The 20,769-nt window shown below is 36.4% G+C and overlaps 4 non-coding genes and 1 pseudogene across 4 annotated transcripts; all 5 read left to right on the top strand.

Annotated features, from left to right (window-relative positions):
- Positions 1-2,370: 2,370 nt before the first annotated feature.
- Positions 2,371-2,573, top strand: LOC135765131 (U2 spliceosomal RNA; annotated as a pseudogene).
- A 785-nt stretch (positions 2,574-3,358) lies between these two features.
- LOC135753502 (U1 spliceosomal RNA) lies at positions 3,359-3,523 on the top strand. Its single transcript, XR_010533675.1, has one exon. It is a non-coding gene; the product is annotated as a U1 spliceosomal RNA (small nuclear RNA).
- Positions 3,524-9,203: 5,680 nt separating this feature from the next.
- On the top strand, positions 9,204-9,394 carry LOC135753437 (U2 spliceosomal RNA). Its single transcript, XR_010533625.1, has one exon. It is a non-coding gene; the product is annotated as a U2 spliceosomal RNA (small nuclear RNA).
- A 3,478-nt stretch (positions 9,395-12,872) lies between these two features.
- Positions 12,873-13,037, top strand: LOC135753425 (U1 spliceosomal RNA). Its single transcript, XR_010533613.1, has one exon. It is a non-coding gene; the product is annotated as a U1 spliceosomal RNA (small nuclear RNA).
- Positions 13,038-18,695: 5,658 nt separating this feature from the next.
- Positions 18,696-18,886, top strand: LOC135749124 (U2 spliceosomal RNA). Its single transcript, XR_010532297.1, has one exon. It is a non-coding gene; the product is annotated as a U2 spliceosomal RNA (small nuclear RNA).
- Positions 18,887-20,769: the final 1,883 nt, after the last annotated feature.

The following is a 20,769-nucleotide window of genomic DNA, read 5'->3' as shown; positions in this document are numbered from 1 at the left end:
TTAAAGCATTAGGGAAATTTAAGAAGGGCAAGTCCCCTGGAAGTGATGGGCTACCATTAGAATTTTATCAAACTTTCTGGGATATTTTAGCAGAAGACATTTTAGCCGTTTTTAACGAATTCAACAGACTCGATCGACTACCTGACAGTTTTAGAACTGGAATTGTGACACTTTTATATAAAAAGAATGACAAGTTAGATTTAAAAAATTGGCGCCCCATAAGCCTTTTAAACTTGGACATGAAACTTTTTAGTAAACTTTTAATGCAACGAATGTCTATGGTTTTAACAGAACTGATCCACCCGGACCAAGCCTGCGCCGTACCTGGGAGAAAGATCACCGACAGCCTCGTGCTGATCAGAGACGCTATCTGTTATGCGAGAGACAGAAACATTCGGCTTGCAATTCTAAATTTAGATTTTGAAAAAGCTTTCGACCGAGTCTCGCACCAGTACTTGTTTCAAGTACTGCAAAAAATGGGTTTTCCTGTGCAGTTTTTAGCTTGGGTGGGACTGCTTTACCGGGACATAACAAGCAAGATTTTAGTAAATGGGAATTTGACAAAAGCAGTAAATATCCGCTGCGGTGTCCGTCAGGGATGTCCGTTATCTCCTCTCTTGTACGTGGCTTGCGTTGAACCATTAGCGCAGGTCTTGAGAAGGGACCAATGGATAAAGGGACTGGACATACCTGGGACTGGGGGAACGACAGCCAAGACCGTTTTATACATGGACGACATAAACATTTTATGTACAGATATTTTATCAATCCAAAGGACAATGGATTTAACAGACTGGTTTGGGAAGGCTTCAGGGGCCAAACTTAATAGAGAAAAGACTGAAGCTCAGTTTTTCGGCCCATGGCAATCGACAGAACTGACCGGACTTGACCTTACAGTTAGAAGGACAGATTTAAAAATTCTAGGAGTAAAATTTGATAGGAATGGTGGTGGGAGTGGAAATTGGCATGATGTGTTGGGGAAAGTAAGACAGAGACTGGGATACTGGGGTCTAAGACAGATGACACTTGAAGGCAAAGTTTTAATTATAAAAGCTATGATTTTACCCTTACTTTTATTGTTGTGCTCTGTTTTTATTCCCCCTAGGTCTGTCTTCTTAGCTCTTGATCGTGCAGTGTTTTACTTCTTGTGGGGGTCCAAGTGGGAGCGGCTTAAAAGAGAGACCATGAAACAGGCACCCCAAAATGGCGGCAAAGGCATACCAGACCCCTACCTGATTTTAGGAGCACATTATACAGCACTACACATCAAATATGCCACAACCCCGTCTAAAGAACATAAAACAGTAGCTATGGCAAGATTTTGGATGGGGTCCTATTTAAGATCCCTAAAGGTTTTAACTGTAAATTTAACCATTCCAGTTGCTTTTAACCAACCTCCTGCATATGATTTTATAAAGAAATTCTTAAAACATTTTAATCTGGAGGGTGAAGATGCGTCTGTTTTATCTAACCACCGCTCTATTCTTTCTGTTGTGCAGAAACGGGAAAGAGTGAGTCCAGTGCGCTGGCTAACATTAGGTGAGGCCAAGGAAGTGTGGCGCAACACAGCCCACCCAGCTCTCCGGAACAACCATAAAGACCTGGCGTGGATGGCAGCCCATGAGATCCTCCCGGTCAGGGCCGTTATGCACTCCCGGGGAATGGCAAGGAACCCCATCTGTCCACGGCTTGGGTGTGGCGCGCCCGAGACCGTGAGACATGCACTCTGGGAGTGCTGCACTGTGAGGGACCTGTGGGCAATGGCCGGTCCCCAGCAATTCCCGGGCCTGCCAGCAGGGGGGGTCCAAGACTACCAGATGGTAATGGGAGGAGTGAGCCAGAGGACAATGCCAGCAGATACGCACACCAAGCTCTGGCTCACAATCAATTGTATAAAGGACGCCATATGGACCTCCAGAAACCTGTTGGTGGGGAAGCGCGTAGAGGTGTCCCTGCAGGCCATGATACAGCTGGCCAAAGAACGGCTGCAGGTGTACACCATACGACGCCAATCGGATGTGGGGATCGGAGCTTTCACAGGGAGGTCCCCTCAGTCACGAGCTCTGACTGCCCGTAGATGCCCCCGGCAAAAAAAACATACAGGAGGGGGCAGCGGTGCCATGGTTTAAGAGGGTCTCCTCTGGGACCTGAAACGTTGGGTTATGGTTATATTCCGGGGAGTTGACATGATGGCAAAACTTGATAAGGACTCACTACGTTTTTTGTGCACATCAGAAGAGGGAAATTTTAACAAATGAATTGTATTTATTAATTTTATCTGATTTTAAAATAACTGACCTTGTGTCTCTCTTTGATGTTTGTTTTTATCAATAAAATGTTGTTGATTCTTATGTATATGTAAAACAGACTATTGCTTCTTAAATGTGCCCTTGTGACAATAAACTTTGGAAAAAGAAAAATCTGTTCTTATCAGTTTAATGTCTGATACGTCTCCTATCCGGGGACTATATGTTAAATGGATTTTTGACCTTCGGAAATGGAAGCGGAGCTTGCTCCTTCCACTCCATGCATCAACATGGTATTGCAGTGTTTCCATGAATGGTGCGCTCCCCATCTCGGGGATAAATAAGTCAAGTATAAAAAAAAGAATTTGCTTCTTTTGTGCGTGAATGACGGTGTTTTTTCTAATCCGTGTGTTTTAAAATTGCTGTGATTTCGTTGGCTTTATTGGTTTAACGAAAAGCTTGCGTGGAAATGAACACGCTGATAAAGAAATGTTTTTGTAATGTATTTAATTAATTTCTTTACAAGTTTGCGGAGGTGATACGAGGACGAATTAAACATCCTCGACACAGCTGAAGGCGCAACAAAAGCGAACGAGACCGATTGGAATGTTAAAAACACCTGAAAACTTTTTTCACTACCCTTCATACTACAGCTGTCGAAAAACCACAGCAACGTCGACAGACCTGGAAGCATAGCTGTACTTGTTTAACTCACAACGACAACGGGTAAGTCATTGAGCCCTGTGTTTTTATTTATCCATGTTCTAAAATTGCTATGCTTTCGTTGTTTCTTGATTGCTCTGTACATTTTTTTTTGTTTCTATTCCACGTAAAGTTACTTTGTAATAACGAAACCATATATTTGAATGCGCAATTTAAATCCATTTGATTTAAATTGTTTCACATATTTCACTCTACACGGTTCAACCGGGCTGGAAACGGAATAAAAACAGGGTAGATCTCGAAGAATGTTTGGTCTCAGACGTGGCTTCGTGCGCTTTCCACCTGGTCACACACAGTAAATGAAATGTTAGTCGGACGGCCTCCGGGGGCGCCGTCGATGTGATCGGTCACAGGAAGATGCGGCCGTCTGGCCTCAAAGGGTGTCGCTCATACTTACCTGGCAGGGGAGACACCATGATCATGAAGGTGGTTCACCCAGGGCGAGGCTCAGCCATTGCACTCCGGTTGGGCTGACCCTTTGCGAATTCCCCAAATGTGGGAATCTCGACTGCAAAATTTCTGATAGTGGGGGACTGCGTTCGCGCTCTCCCCTGACCTTTGTGTTAAAAATAGATTCGCTTGTCGTTTTACGTAAAATCCAAGAGACGTCTAACCACGGCCCAAGAATACATTAGTCATCAAAAAAGCGGCTATTCAACGACTACATAACTTTTAATAGACAGCGAATAAGTGTCTAGGCTAAAACAAGGCTTAATTTGGGCTGTCAGTGAAAATCTAATAGCCGTTTGACCATTCCAAACGAATTAGCCATTAAATAGAACCACAATCAAACGGCTACATGTCTAAGAGCACAAAATAATGCTTAGATGATTCTTTTACTTCCAATATAAGAGGTTCTCGGGAATGGCAATCATCCAAACTAATAAATTATAAAGGCTTTTATAAGAAAATGACAACAGTTAAACAACCTAGACAGCGTTGGGCAATACAAAATGCTAATAAATACAAGACAAATTGAAATATTGTACATGCATGTACATTAAACAAGCCAACAAATCTGCCAATGGGCTACGACAATTTTTCTTGAATTAAGTGTTTATATCTAGATTTGTTTCTTACCCCTTTGGCAGATTTATTTGCTTGTTTTAAGCCCAAATTCGCTTAAATTTTGAGTTTTTTCTCCCTAAAGGCTAGGTTTATTTTCTTAGGGCATTTTGCTCATCAAAAAATGCATCTTATTTTAAGACTTTCTAGATATTTGTATAGTTAAAACAGTTCGAAATAACAAGTAAGAAATGATTTTTTGCAATGTATTCATTCATTCGCTACCCTTCATACTACAGCTGTCGAAAAACCACAGCAACGTCGACAGACCTGGAAGCGTAGCTGTATTTGTTTAACTCACAAAGACAACGGGTAAAGTATTTTCTTGATTACCTAAATGACTTGCTGTAAGAAAATAAGTTTAGGTTTAAGGGGGGGAAATACAGTTTAAAGGGATATTTCAATTTATGATGATAATTCTGTCATCATTTACTCATGCATACAGGCTTACAACAACACGAGGATTAGTTTTTTTCTGAGTAACACAAAAGAAGGTATTTTGAGGAATGATGGTAAACCCACAGCAGATAGTCACCATTGACTTCCATAGTAGGAATAAAAAAATATGATGGAATTTAATAGGTACCATCAACCGTGTGCTAACCATCACTTTGCAAAATATTTTCTTCATCATTTATCACAATACTTCCAAAATATTTTTTCCTACTAAGTCAATATTTCATTATTTGCTTTACAAGCTTAAAAATGATGGTGACAGGATTCCATGGTAATCACAAACAGGTAAACAAGTAAAATAATCACTATTTACTTTTAAAAGCATTTTGAAAATTGCTTGCTTATGCTGGGAGTAAAGGTATTTCATGCAAAAGGTATTTCCTCTTTAAAAGGTAATGTATGCTTCTTTTAAAGCTGACACATTTGCCACATTAAAATAACAGAAATGTGTACTGTTTAAACTTTTTGGAGCCGGTGTGTCTGTGTTCTTGGGGCACACATCTACATGTAAAAGCAGAATTGCTTATTATTCTTCTCTATTTCTTGTATAGGTCAATTATGAGTGAAGAACCGTTCACCAAATGAAGACCGCAGCCAGGTGACGGGATCCTGTGGTAATCACAAACAGGTAAACCAGTAAAATAATCATCATTTAATGTTAAAATAATTTTGAAAATTGAAGTTCTGTGTGTTCTTATTGTACTTTATTTATTTCTGCAGGTAAGCACCATACCGTAAGCTTCATTCCCTTTATAACAGGTAAGGTTCATACTGTTTTATTCTTTTGTACTGTTTTATTCGTACTGTTTTAAATCATTCAGTAAATGCAAAGTTAAACTGATGTGTTTTTAATCTAGATTTAAAAGTGTCTACTGTTGAAGCACATCTGATCTCTTCTGAAAGCTGATAATAACTGAATGCTGAGGCACCTTGTTTTGAGTGAACCCTTGTTTTTTCTAAATGACCTGATCCTATTGATCCGAGTAATCGGTTTCATATTCGATTAGCATATCTGTCATGTATTGTAGCCATGAAGTGGTTTTTAAACAAGAAACAGTACTTTTTAAATCCATTGACCATTGCAATAATCGGCCCTGCTGGTGATGAAAGCATGAACAAGTTTCTCTAAGTCCTGTCTTGAGACAAAACCTCTAATTCTGGCAATATTTCTGAGATGGTAGTAAAAGCAGAATTCCTTATTATTTTTCTCTATCTCAGGCTCTACGGCATATATGTCATGATTTTATTTGTCTATTTATATGTCTATTTACAAGGACTGCCTTGGCCAAATGTTATTGTTAATTAATATTGAAGCAGTTATTTAACATAGGTCCTTTGAGTAGTGATTTGTGTAATGATCCATATATCTATTTTTATGTATATTTTTAACTTAGGAATGTGATTTTAAAGCTCATATTTGTTATTGTATGACACCTCTCATGTTATGAAAGTAAAAAATAAATGTATTTTCTGATGTCTTGCATTTCTGTTTTTAAACTGTTAATCCTTATCAAGTGCTATACATTAGAAAGTGGATATAGAGTGAAATGCACACGGTGAATAATGAACGCAGACCTTCAGTGCCGGACCTCTGACCCGCTAACCTCCATCCCGACAGCCAGCGCCTTCTCCGGATGCCATTGCGGTATCGCTTCTCGGCTTTTTGGGTAAGATCGAGTGGACACCGGGGACTACACGTTTAAATGGATTTTTGACCTTCGGCTATGGAAGCGAGGCTTGTTCCGTCCACTCCGTGCATCGACTCTGGCGCTTTCCGGGGACAAATAAGGTGAGTTTAAAATCAGAGTTTGCTTCTTTAGTGCGTGGTTGCCAGTTTGTTTGCCAATCCGTGGTCCATAATACGTTCCGCGTTCGTGGTCTCTCCATCGCTCAGTACTTTTCTGTGTTTCTATTTTACGTAAAGCTAACACCAAAACGATTGTGGAAGGCGCTATATAGATTGTTCTCAAAGAAAAAAAACGAGAAACAAACCCATGTGAATATGGGTCAAATTATCTAGGCGGAGCACTTCGTTCAAAGAAAAACGCAACAGAATTGTTTGCGTTGAACAAAGACAATGGTGCCTGCAGACATCGAATGTGTATTGTGGATAAAAAATGGCCAGTGGGGTGGGACAATTTTTCTTGAATTAAGTGTTTATGGGAAAAGTTCACGAATTTTTTCTTACCCTGTAGTCAGATTTATTTGCTTGTTTTAAGCATAAAATAACAGGAGAAGAAATTGTGTAGGGGGAGCAGAGGGTTTTTTTTCGTTCAAAGAAAAGCAGCGTGGCACGAATGAATGTTTGGCTGAAATGCTATCGTAATTTCCCCCTTAATTTTCCTTACAAACATGAAACCAGAGAGAAGGGTCAGTTGGCATCGAATTGCACCTTGTATTCGGTGATTGATTGAGGAAAAATATGCGTATGTGTATATATACACTTGTTTTGTTGAACAGAGACAATGGCCGCGTGCTCCAGCGTCACCTATATGCCTATTTCACAAAAGTAGGGAAAACATCGTTCAGGTTGCACCACTACGATGGCCACTCAATATAGTATGGACTGACAGCTGCTTTGTTTTCTCCTACACATGAATGTACTTGTAAAAATAACAATAACAGATATTGTCGATTGGTGTTATATTATTTTTTTAGCATTTCGTATTATCAAAATATATCATATGTTAGACAGCTTATCAATTTTAAATAAAATAACGAGACATACATAACTATTCGTGTCTGCTCCCGTTTATTGTAATGAGTGTGCACATTTGGAGAAATACTTAGACATTTTACTTCTTATTTCTTTAGACTGAATAATTATTTCTTATTAATTCCAAAGTATGCGACCCGATGATCTAATCGTGGTGTATGTGCTATTCCTCGTTTGTTTGCCTGCATCCATTGCTTTACGGCTTGCTTGTTGCGTTTAAATGCACATTTGATTTCTTTACCAGCATTGGATTTAGACCATTCAATAAGAAGAGTTAACAGCGTTTATTATGATTGATAAGCCCTCAACGGAGAATGAGGTCGGCATACATTAAAAGCCTTATTTTGTTTTTATCGTGTGCCTTCCAAAATGTATGCGACGAAACTTAAATCACGCAAAATATGAATGGTAACTAGACGTGCTTGTTGTGTGCAAGGAGTGCATTTATTTGTAAACTTTTGCTAAATCAAAATGGTTTATTTGTATTTGCTTTTTACCTGGGTTTTATCAGGTTCGCAGTCGGGACATTTTTAATCCATAGTGTATGCATAATTAATTTCAAAGAAATAAGAAGTAAAATGTGTAAGTATTCCTCAAAATGTGCTTTGGACTAAGTCCCCCGTCATCACAGCAAACGGGAGCAGACCCGAATAGGTATGTCTAGTTATTTTATTAAAAATTTCCAGCCGTCTGTAAATTTATGTTTGAAAGAAAAAAGTAAATTAATATCTTACTTACTGTTTTTGTCTTGTTTTCTAGTGAATATCTGACAATTCTTAAATGGAGATACATTTACTTGGTAAGCAAAGTGGCTTAAGATATTATGTATTGTAATAGAAAATTGTTATAAAAACGTTTTGTTTTTGCTGGGAATTCTTGTATATATTTCACAGCTATATAATTAATTATAATAACGCACTTTTTGTTGATAAACATGTTAAAAAATACATTAACACATAATAATGTGGCAACAAATCAAATGTGCATTTAAATGCAACAAGCAAAAATAAATAAATAAAGCAAATGCACGGAAAAGAAACGAGGAATAAAAGAAACACCGCGATTAAAAAAATCAGATCGCATACTTTGTAATAATTGAAATAAATTATAAAAATCAACAGGTTTATATTTAAAACAAATAAAAAATATCTGCCAGCGGGGTAAGAAAAATAAACTTAATTCTAGTTTCAACTTAATTCAATAATAAACTCAATTTAGGTTTATTTTTCTTACCCCACTGGCAGATATTTTTACTTGTTTTAAGCCTTAACCTATTACATTTTAGAATTTATTTCAGTAAACAAGACTTAAATTCTAAGCCACTTTGCTTATTAAGTAAATGTATCTCGATTTAAGAATGATTTTTTAACTCGAAAACATTAAGAAAATACTAAGTAAACGAACAAATTGGGATGTTCAAAACACTTAAATATTTTTTTTCACTCTACCCTTCATATTACAGCTGTCGAAAAACCACAGCAACGTTGACAGACCTGGAAGCCATGATACATTAGCAGTTTTTAAAATAAGTTAAATCTAGAATCCTTATTGGTTTTAGATACTTTAAAGCAATGAATGATCTTCTTTCTTTTGAATTGATTTGGTATTATGGAGGAGCTCTGTGTCTGGTTATTGAAGATGATTTGTTCTTTGCTCCTATGTTGGCTTATTTTTTTGTTATTTCCGTTACTATATATATTTTTTTCTTTGTTTTTTCTGATTTGAGGTTATGAAAATGTTTTAATTTGTAATAAAGGTTTTTTGAAAATTCTAAATTCTCTCTAGCTCTCTCTCTCTCTCTCTCTCTCTCTCTCTCTCTCTCTCTCTCTCATGAGCGTGGATCAGATCCTGCATTAAAACATGAACTTCTGATTTGCTAGCTCAACGTTCTACCTCTGGGTTATACAATGAGAACGTATAGAGTTAAATGCCCGCTAGCCTCCACCCCAAAAGCCAGCGCCTTCGCCGGCTCCCCCTTTGGCTGCGTCTATTCCGGTATCGCTTCTCGGCCTTTTGGCTAAGATCAAGTGTAGTATCTGTTCTTATCAGTTTAATGTCTGATACGTCTCCTATCCGGGGACTATATGTTAAATGGATTTTTGACCTTCGGAAATGGAAGCGGAGCTTGCTCCTTCCACTCCATGCATCAACATGGTATTGCAGTGTTTCCATGAATGGTGCGCTCCCCATCTCGGGGATAAATAAGTCAAGTATAAAAAAAAGAATTTGCTTCTTTTGTGCGTGAATGACGGTGTTTTTTCTAATCCGTGTGCAGTGCCGGTCTTTCCTATACGCAAAGTACGCAATTTGCATAGGGCCCCGCACCACTAGAGGGCCCCCTTGATCTCAGAATTATTTAAAACCATTATATCAAAGAAAAATTATTATTATGTTTAATGAAAACAAGACGCTATAATTTAAATAATTAGCAAACTTCCGAATTTGTGCGGGTTTTTAAAAATACTTAATGATTTCTTAAATCACTGATATGTACTCGGACAACATGCAGGCAGTTTCTCAATCCGAAGGCTGCAGCCTTCAGAGGTCACATTTGTAGGCTGCATATGCGTAATAAAAACGTATTTTAGAATATTAACAATTATAATGTTGACTATTATTCTTAGTTAATGGTTAATTGTTATATTATGCTTATGACTTGCAAATGAAATGCTTATTTAACTTAAATAAATCAGGCTTGATGACGTATGCAGCGCGCATATGGGACATGATCCGGAGGTTGCAGCCTTCAAATTTAGAAACGGCCGCGTGCATGACGCAGAAGAGTGATTTGGTAACGATGCGCATATTATATGCCCACCATTGATTTAAAACAAAGACAAAGCTATCCGTCTGGAGCAGAATAAAGGGAAAAAAACGTGAAGCAAGGGAACAAGATAAAGGATTTGCGCGAGCAGATTAAGTCAATGTAAAGACAGGCGTCCTAGCATGGGGCGATTCAAATGACGCGAATTGGGTGACGCAATTGCCGCGAAAACACGCGCTTTTTCCTTTGAACTTCAAGAACGCGCTCTCGTGCAGGATAATTTGACGAGAGAGAGAGAGAGAGAGAGAGAGAGAGAGAGAGAGAGAGGTAAGAATGGTGCCCACGTCGAGAAAACTTAATAGAAGACTTGAAATTTGTAAAGGATTAAAGTATATGTCACTCGTTTAATTACAGTATGTTAACTGGATAACACTGGATATAACTCATTGTATAGATAATAAAATAATGTATTTTGATTACACAAATCAAACCTAACTATATGATTGTAGCTGCTGACCAGCATAGGGAATCTCTATGGCTAATTTCTAAGACATGTTGCTGATACAGTACTGTGTGTTGTACCTTATCTTGTTAATTGAGTCTTTTTGGGCATCTTATGCCTAGAATTATTCAAGGAGATTGATTCTTTTAACTTCCTTTAAAGTTTGATCAGTTGTTGCAAAAGGACTTGAAACTAACTGATTTAATCTCGCTAAATGCTTTTAAAGTAAAAATGAAAGACTTAGAGGCAGACGCCTTAATATGTAAATGTTTTTAGACTGTAAGTATCTAAATTGATTTTATGAGGCGTTGTTTTTTTTTGTGTGTGTGTGTGCGTATTTGTTCATACTTATGTGTTTGTATTTTTTTTTTTTTTTTTTTTTTTTTTTTTTATATGCTGCTGCCTGTCTTGGCCAGGTCACCCTTGCAAAAGAGGTTCTTAATCTCAATGGGATTCTCCTGGTTAAATAAAGGTTAAATAAAATAAAAAAAATATTGACATGTGCAACAAATGGATATAGGGTGTCAAACTCATAGATTTGCAATATTTAAAATCAGACACTATTTTTAAAATATTTGGGGTCAACCTCTGTGACAGCTTTAAAGGGACACTTCACCCATTTGCATTAAGCTTTGTATAGTTAGAACTCCAGTCATGTTTTTGAATGGTCATGCATCATTTCCTCAGTTGCCGCTGAGACTGGAGAAATACAGATTTCAGTGTTGCACATCCTTCTTTCAATGATGTAAAAATCATCATTTTGCATCATTGAAAGAAGGAAGTGCAATGTCTTTGTTGAGGGAATGAGACTACAAACACCCCTTTTCTCTGTAAAATAGGCACCAAATTCTAAATGTATGTTACATTTCGACTACAAATATAACACTTTCAATAAAGATTAATGTTTCTACGGGTGAAATGCTCTTTTAAAGCTGAAACTTATCAAATCCTATCAGAGGTCCAGAATGTCATTGAAACACACCAGTGGCTTTGCTGTCATCAGTATTAAACATGTTACCCCTCGAAGTACCCCTCCCCACAGAGCCCCCCCCCCACATAACAAATCCCAATTTAACCCCTGTGTATTAACAATATGTATTTATATGTAATTTAATTTGATTCATTACATTCATTTAGATCAGGTTAATTTTTTAGTGCTTCTCACAACACATTTTAAATCAAAACAACTTATCAGCAAATACATGTTTCATGTTATAATCAGCAAGTTTATCAGTCAGGGTTTCAAAGTAATGTGCATATGGGAATATTATACAGCTATAAGATAATACACTATGTGGTTAGTTAACAACTAACTAACAGCAACATTGACTGGGTTTTACCCAGATAGCACAGGTACGTCTGTGAGATGTCTGGTAAAGATCTGGAGATCTGGAATACATCTGGTGTGTAAAAACATCTTATAAAGGAAAAGAGCTGCTTTACATACATTCTAAATCAAAAACGTCTTGCAGACATCTTCAATATGTCTATATGACATCTTTTAGGAGACGTCTCACAGACGTATTGCAGATGAGAAAACAATTTAAATAAGACATCTTGCAGATGTAAACGCAGACATCAAATAGACGTCTCCGAGATGTATGTGTGCTATGCTATAAGGGTCTGAATGCACTGACAGAGGGCCCCTCACAAAGCTTTGCTTAGGGCCCCCCAGCATATAGGACCGGCACTGTCCGTGTGTTTTAAAATTGCTGTGGTTTCGTTGGCTTTATTGGTTTAACGAAAAGCTTGCGTGGAAATGAACACGCTGATAAAGAAATGTTTTTGTAATGTATTTAATTATTTTCTTTACAAGTTTGCGGAGGTGATACGAGGACGAATTAAACATCCTCGACACAGCTGAAGGCGCAACAAAAGCGAACGAGACCGATTGGAATGTTAAAAACACCTGAAAACTTTTTTCACTACCCTTCATACTACAGCTGTCGAAACACCACAGCAACGTCGACAGACCTGGAAGCATAGCTGTACTTGTTTAACTCACAACGACAACGGGTAAGTCATTGAGCCCTGTGTTTTTATTTATCCACGTTCTAAAATTGCTATGCTTTCGTTGTTTCTTGATTGCTCTGTACATTTCTTTGTTTCTATTCCACGTAAAGTTACTTTGTAATAACGAAACCATATATTTGAATGCGCAATTTAAATCCATTTGATTTAAATTGTTTCACATATTTCACTCTACACGGTTCAACCGGGCTGGAAACGGAATAAAAACAGGGTAGATCTCGAAGAATGTTTGGTCTCAGACGTGGCTTCGTGCGCTTTCCACCTGGTCACACACAGTAAATGAAATGTTAGTCGGACGGCCTCCGGGGGCGCCGTCGATGTGATCGGTCACAGGAAGATGCGGCCGTCTGGCCTCAAAGGGTGTCGCTCATACTTACCTGGCAGGGGAGACACCATGATCATGAAGGTGGTTCACCCAGGGCGAGGCTCAGCCATTGCACTCCGGTTGGGCTGACCCTTTGCGAATTCCCCAAATGTGGGAATCTCGACTGCAAAATTTCTGATAGTGGGGGACTGCGTTCGCGCTCTCCCCTGACCTTTGTGTTAAAAATAGATTCGCTTGTCGTTTTACGTAAAATCCAAGAGACGTCTAACCACGGCCCAAGAATACATTAGTCATCAAAAAAGCGGCTATTCAACGACTACATAACTTTTAATAGACAGCGAATATGTGTCTAGGCTAAAACAAGGCTTAATTTGGGCTGTCAGTGAAAATCTAATAGCCGTTTGACCATTCCAAACGAATAGACTAGCCATTAAATAGAACCACAATCAAACGGCTACATGTCTAAGAGCACAAAATAATGCTTAGATGATTCTTTTACTTCCAATATAAGAGGTTCTCGGGAATGGCAATCATCCAAACTAATAAATTATAAAGGCTTTTATAAGAAAATGACAACAGTTAAACAACCTAGACAGCGTTGGGCAATACAAAATGCTAATAAATACAAGACAAATTGAAATATTGTACATGCATGTACATTAAACAAGCCAACAAATCTGCCAATGGGCTACGACAATTTTTCTTGAATTAAGTGTTTATATCTAGATTTGTTTCTTACCCCTTTGGCAGATTTATTTGCTTGTTTTAAGCCCAAATTCTGAGTTTTTTCTCCCTAAAGGCTAGGTTTATTTTCTTAGGGCATTTTGCTCATCAAAAAATGCATCTTATTTTAAGACTTTCTAGATATTTGTATAGTTAAAACAGTTCGAAATAACAAGTAAGAAATGATTTTTTGCAATGTATTCATTCATTCGCTACCCTTCATACTACAGCTGTCGAAAAACCACAGCAACGTCGACAGACCTGGAAGCGTAGCTGTATTTGTTTAACTCACAAAGACAACGGGTAAAGTATTTTCTTGATTACCTAAATGACTTGCTGTAAGAAAATAAGTTTAGGTTTAAGGGGGGAAATACAGTTTAAAGGGATATTTCAATTTATGATGATAATTCTGTCATCATTTACTCATGCATACAGGCTTACAACAACACGAGGATTAGTTTTTTTCTGAGTAACACAAAAGAAGGTATTTTGAGGAATGATGGTAAACCCACAGCAGATAGTCACCATTGACTTCCATAGTAGGAATAAAAAAATATGATGGAATTTAATAGGTACCATCAACCGTGTGCTAACCATCACTTTGCAAAATATTTTCTTCATCATTTATCACGATACTTCCAAAATATTTTTTCCTACTAAGTCAATATTTCATTATTTGCTTTACAAGCTTAAAAATGATGGTGACAGGATTCCATGGTAATCACAAACAGGTAAACAAGTAAAATAATCACTATTTACTTTTAAAAGCATTTTGAAAATTGCTTGCTTATGCTGGGAGTAAAGGTATTTCATGCAAAAGGTATTTCCTCTTTAAAAGGTAATGTATGCTTCTTTTAAAGCTGACACATTTGCCACATTAAAATAACAGAAATGTGTACTGTTTAAACTTTTTGGAGACGGTGTGTCTGTGTTCTTGGGGCACACATCTACATGTAAAAGCAGAATTGCTTATTATTCTTCTCTATTTCTTGTATAGGTCAATTATGAGTGAAGAACCGTTCACCAAATGAAGACCGCAGCCAGGTGACGGGATCCTGTGGTAATCACAAACAGGTAAACCAGTAAAATAATCATCATTTAATGTTAAAATAATTTTGAAAATTGAAGTTCTGTGTGTTCTTATTGTACTTTATTTATTTCTGCAGGTAAGCACCATACCGTAAGCTTCATTCCCTTTATAACAGGTAAGGTTCATACTGTTTTATTCTTTTGTACTGTTTTATTCGTACTGTTTTAAATCATTCAGTAAATGCAAAGTTAAACTGATGTGTTTTTAATCTAGATTTAAAAGTGTCTACTGTTGAAGCACATCTGATCTCTTCTGAAAGCTGATAATAACTGAATGCTGAGGCACCTTGTTTTGAGTGAACCCTTGTTTTTTCTAAATGACCTGATCCTATTGATCCGAGTAATCGGTTTCATATTCGATTAGCATATCTGTCATGTATTGTAGCCATGAAGTGGTTTTTAAACAAGAAACAGTACTTTTTAAATCCATTGACCATTGCAATAATCGGCCCTGCTGGTGATGAAAGCATGAACAAGTTTCTCTAAGTCCTGTCTTGAGACAAAACCTCTAATTCTGGCAATATTTCTGAGATGGTAGTAAAAGCAGAATTCCTTATTATTTTTCTCTATCTCAGGCTCTACGGCATATATGTCATGATTTTATTTGTCTATTTATATGTCTATTTACAAGGACTGCCTTGGCCAAATGTTATTGTTAATTAATATTGAAGCAGTTATTTAACATAGGTCCTTTGAGTAGTGATTTGTGTAATGATCCATATATCTATTTTTATGTATATTTTTAACTTAGGAATGTGATTTTAAAGCTCATATTTGTTATTGTATGACACCTCTCATGTTATGAAAGTAAAAAATAAATGTATTTTCTGATGTCTTGCATTTCTGTTTTTAAACTGTTAATCCTTATCAAGTGCTATACATTAGAAAGTGGATATAGAGTGAAATGCACACGGTGAATAATGAACGCAGACCTTCAGTGCCGGACCTCTGACCCGCTAACCTCCATCCCGACAGCCAGCGCCTTCTCCGGATGCCATTGCGGTATCGCTTCTCGGCTTTTTGGGTAAGATCGAGTGGACACCGGGGACTACACGTTTAAATGGATTTTTGACCTTCGGCTATGGAAGCGAGGCTTGTTCCGTCCACTCCGTGCATCGACTCTGGCGCTTTCCGGGGACAAATAAGGTGAGTTTAAAATCAGAGTTTGCTTCTTTAGTGCGTGGTTGCCAGTTTGTTTGCCAGTCCGTGGTCCATAATACGTTCCGCGTTCGTGGTCTCTCCATCGCTCAGTAATTTTCTGTGTTTCTATTTTACGTAAAGCTAACACCAAAACGATTGTGGAAGGCGCTATATAGATTGTTCTCAAAGAACAAACCCATGTGAATATGGGTCAAATTATCTAGGCGGAGCACTTCGTTCAAAGAAAAACGCAACAGAATTGTTTGCGTTGAACAAAGACAATGGTGCCTGCAGACATCGAATGTGTATTGTGGATAAAAAATGGCCAGTGGGGTGGGACAATTTTTCTTGAATTAAGTGTTTATGGGAAAAGTTCACGAATTTTTTCTTACCCTGTAGTCAGATTTATTTGCTTGTTTTAAGCATAAAATAACAGGAGAAGAAATTGTGTAGGGGGAGCAGAGGGTTTTTTTTCGTTCAAAGAAAAGCAGCGTGGCACGAATGAATGTTTGGCTGAAATGCTATCGTAATTTCCCCCTTAATTTTCCTTACAAACATGAAACCAGAGAGAAGGGTCAGTTGGCATCGAATTGCACCTTGTATTCGGTGATTGATTGAGGAAAAATATGCGTATGTGTATATATATACTTGTTTTGTTGAACAGAGACAATGGCCACGTGCTCCAGCGTCACCTATATGCCTATTTCACAAAATGGCGGCTTTGACCGGAAGTAGGGAAAACATCGTTCAGGTTGCACCACTACGATGGCCACTCAATATAGTATGGACTGACAGCTGCTTTGTTTTCTCCTACACATGAATTTACTTGTAAAAATAACAATAACAGATATTGTCGATTGGTGTTATATAATTTTTTTAGCATTTCGTATTATCAAAATATATCATATGTTAGACAGCTTATCAATTTTAAATAAAATAACGAGACATACATAACTATTCGTGTCTGCTCCCGTTTATTGTAATGAGTGTGCACATTTGGAGAAATACTTAGACATTTTACTTCTTATTTCTTTAGACTGAATAATTATTTCTTATTAATTCCAAAGTATGCGACCCGATGATCTAATCGTGGTGTATGTGCTATTCCTCGTTTGTTTGCCTGCATCCATTGCTTTACGGCTTGCTTGTTGCGTTTAAATGCACATTTGATTTCTTTACCAGCATTGGATTTAGACCATTCAATGAGAAGAGTTAACAGCGTTTATTATGATTGATAAGCCCTCAACGGAGAATGAGGTCGGCATACATTAAAAGCCTTATTTTGTTTTTATCGTGTGCCTTCCAAAATGTATGCGACGAAACTTAAATCACGCAAAATATGAATGGTAACTAGACGTGCTTGTTGTGTGCAAGGAGTGCATTTATTTGTAAACTTTTGCTAAATCAAAATGGTTTATTTGTATTTGCTTTTTACCTGGGTTTTATCAGGTTCGCAGTCGGGACATTTTTAATCCATAGTGTATGCATAATTAATTTCAAAGAAATAAGAAGTAAAATGTGTAAGTATTCCTCAAAATGTGCTTTGGACTAAGTCCCCCGTCATCACAGCAAACGGGAGCAGACCCGAATAGGTATGTCTAGTTATTTTATTAAAAATTTCCAGCCGTCTGTAAATTTATGTTTGAAAGAAAAAAGTAAATTAATATCTTACTTACTGTTTTTGTCTTGTTTTCTAGTGAATATCTGACAATGCTTAAATGGAGATACATTTACTTGGTAAGCAAAGTGGCTTAAGATATTATGTATTGTAATAGAAAATTGTTATAAAAACGTTTTGTTTTTGCTGGGAATTCTTGTATATATTTCACAGCTATATAATTAATTATAATAACGCACTTTTTGTTGATAAACATGTTAAAAAATACATTAACACATAATAATGTGGCAACAAATCAAATGTGCATTTAAATGCAACAAGCAAAAATAAATAAATAAAGCAAATGCACGGAAAAGAAACGAGGAATAAAAGAAACACCGCGATTAAAAAAATCAGATCGCATACTTTGTAAAATAATTGAAATAAATTATAAAAATCAACAGGTTTATATTTAAAACAAATAAAAAATATCTGCCAGCGGGGTAAGAAAAATAAACTTAATTCTAGTTTCAACTTAATTCAATAATAAACTCAATTTAGGTTTATTTTTCTTACCCCACTGGCAGATATTTTTACTTGTTTTAAGCCTTAACCTATTACATTTTAGAATTTATTTCAGTAAACAAGACTTAAATTCTAAGCCACTTTGCTTATTAAGTAAATGTATCTCGATTTAAGAATTATTTTTTAACTCGAAAACATTAAGAAAATACTAAGTAAACGAACAAATTGGGATGTTCAAAACACTTAAATATTTTTTTTCACTCTACCCTTCATATTACAGCTGTCGAAAAACCACAGCAACGTTGACAGACCCGGAAGCCATGATACATTAGCAGTTTTTAAAATAAGTTAAATCTAGAATCCTTATTGGTTTTAGATACTTTAAAGCAATGAATGATCTTCTTTCTTTTGAATTGATTTGGTATTATGGAGGAGCTCTGTGTCTGGTTATTGAAGATGATTTGTTCTTTGCTCCTATGTTGGCTTATTTTTTTGTTATTTCCGTTACTATATATATTTTTTTCTTTGTTTTTTCTGATTTGAGGTTATGAAAATGTTTTAATTTGTAATAAAGGTTTTTTGAAAATTCTAAATTCTCTCTATCTCTCTCTCTCTCTCTCTCTCTCATGAGCGTGGATCAGATCCTGCATTAAAACATGAACTTCTGATTTGCTAGCTCAACGTTCTACCTCTGGGTTATACAATGAGAACGTATAGAGTTAAATGCCCGCTAGCCTCCACCCCAAAAGCCAGCGCCTTCGCCGGCTCCCCCTTTGGCTGCGTCTATTCCGGTATCGCTTCTCGGCCTTTTGGCTAAGATCAAGTGTAGTATCTGTTCTTATCAGTTTAATGTCTGATACGTCTCCTATCCGGGGACTATATGTTAAATGGATTTTTGACCTTCGGAAATGGAAGCGGAGCTTGCTCCTTCCACTCCATGCATCAACATGGTATTGCAGTGTTTCCATGAATGGTGCGCTCCCCATCTCGGGGATAAATAAGTCAAGTATAAAAAAAAGAATTTGCTTCTTTTGTGCGTGAATGACGGTGTTTTTTCTAATCCGTGTGTTTTAAAATTGCTGTGATTTCGTTGGCTTTATTTACTCATCCTTGTGTTGTTTTAAACCTGTATGCATTAGTTTTTTTTCTGATTAACACAAAAAGAAAATATTTTTAGGAATGATGGTAAACCCACAACAGATAGTGACCATTGACTCCCATAGTAGGAATAAAAAAATGATGGAATTTTATAGGTTCAATGAAAATTCTTTCATAATTTACTCATCCTTGTGTTGTTTTAAACCTGTATGCATTAGTTTTTTTCTGATTAACACAAAAGAAAATATTTTGAGGAATGATGGTAAACCCACAGCAGATAGTGACCATTGACTCCCCTAGTAGGAATAAAAAAATGATGGAATTTTATAGGTTCAATGAAAATTTTTTCATAATTTACTCATCCTTGTGTTGTTTTAAACCTGTATGCATTAGTTTTTTTCTGATTAACACAAAAAGAAAATATTTTTAGGAATGATGGTAAACCCACAGCAGATAGTGACCATTGACTCCCATAGTAGGAATAAAAAAATGATGGAATTTTATAGGTTCAATGAAAATTCTTTCATAATTTACTCATCCTCGTGTTGTTTTAAACATTTATGCATTAGTTTTTTTCTGATTAACACAAAAGAAAATATTTTGAGGAATGATAGTAAACCCACAGCAGATAGTGACCATTGACTCCCATAGTAAGAATAAAAAAATGATGGAATTTTATAGGTTCAATGAAAATTCTTTCATAATTTACTCATCCTTGTGTTATTTTAAACCTGTATACATTAGTTTTTTCTGATTAACACAAAAGAAAATATTTTGAGGAATGATGGTAAACCCACAGCAGATAGTGACCATTGACTCCCATAGTAGGAATAAAAAAATGATGGAATTTTATAGGTTAAATGAAAATTATTTCATAATTTACTCATCCTTGTGTTGTTTTAAACCTGTATGCATTAGTTTTTGTCTGATTAACACAAAAGAAAATATTTTTAGGAATGATGGTAAACCCACAGCAGATTGTGACCATTGACTCCCATAGTAGGAATAAAAAAATGATGGAATTTTATAGGTTCAATGAAAATTCTTTCATAATTTACTCATCCTTGTGTTGTTTTAAACCTGTATGCATTAGTTTTTTTCTGATTAACACAAAAGAAAATATTTTTAGGATTGATTGTAAACCCACAGCAGATAGTGACCATTGACTCCCATAGTAGGAATAAAAAAATGATGGAATTTTATAGGTACAATGAAAATTCTTTCATAATTTACTCATCCTCGTGTTGTTTTAAACATTTATGCATTAGTTTTTTTCTGCTTAACACAAAAGAAAATATTTTGAGGAATGATGGTAAACCCACAGCAGATAGTGACCATTGACTCCCATAGTAGGAATAAAAAAATGATGGAATTTTATAGGTTCAATGAAAATTCTTTCATAATTTACTCATCCTTGTGTTGTTTTAAACCTGTATGCATTAGTTTTTTTTCTGATTAACACAAAAAGAAAATATTTTTAGGAATGATGGTAAACCCACAACAGATAGTGACCATTGACTCCCATAGTAGGAATAAAAAAATGATGGAATTTTATAGGTTCAATGAAAATTCTTTCATAATTTACTCATCCTTGTGTTGTTTTAAATCTGTATGCATTCGTTTTTTTCTGATTAACACAAAAAGAAAATATTTTTTGGAATGATGGTAAACCCACAGCAGATAGTGACCATTGACTCCCATAGCAGGAATAAAAAAATGATGGAATTTTATAGGTTAAATGAAAATTATTTCATAATTTACTCATCCTT

The sequence above is a fragment of the Paramisgurnus dabryanus genome, chromosome 9 (genome assembly GCF_030506205.2).
Source record: "Paramisgurnus dabryanus chromosome 9, PD_genome_1.1, whole genome shotgun sequence".
NCBI classification, from domain to species: domain Eukaryota; kingdom Metazoa; phylum Chordata; class Actinopteri; order Cypriniformes; family Cobitidae; genus Paramisgurnus; species Paramisgurnus dabryanus.
Note: the sequence above shows the minus strand (reverse complement) of the source record. Positions and strands in the feature narration are given on the sequence as shown.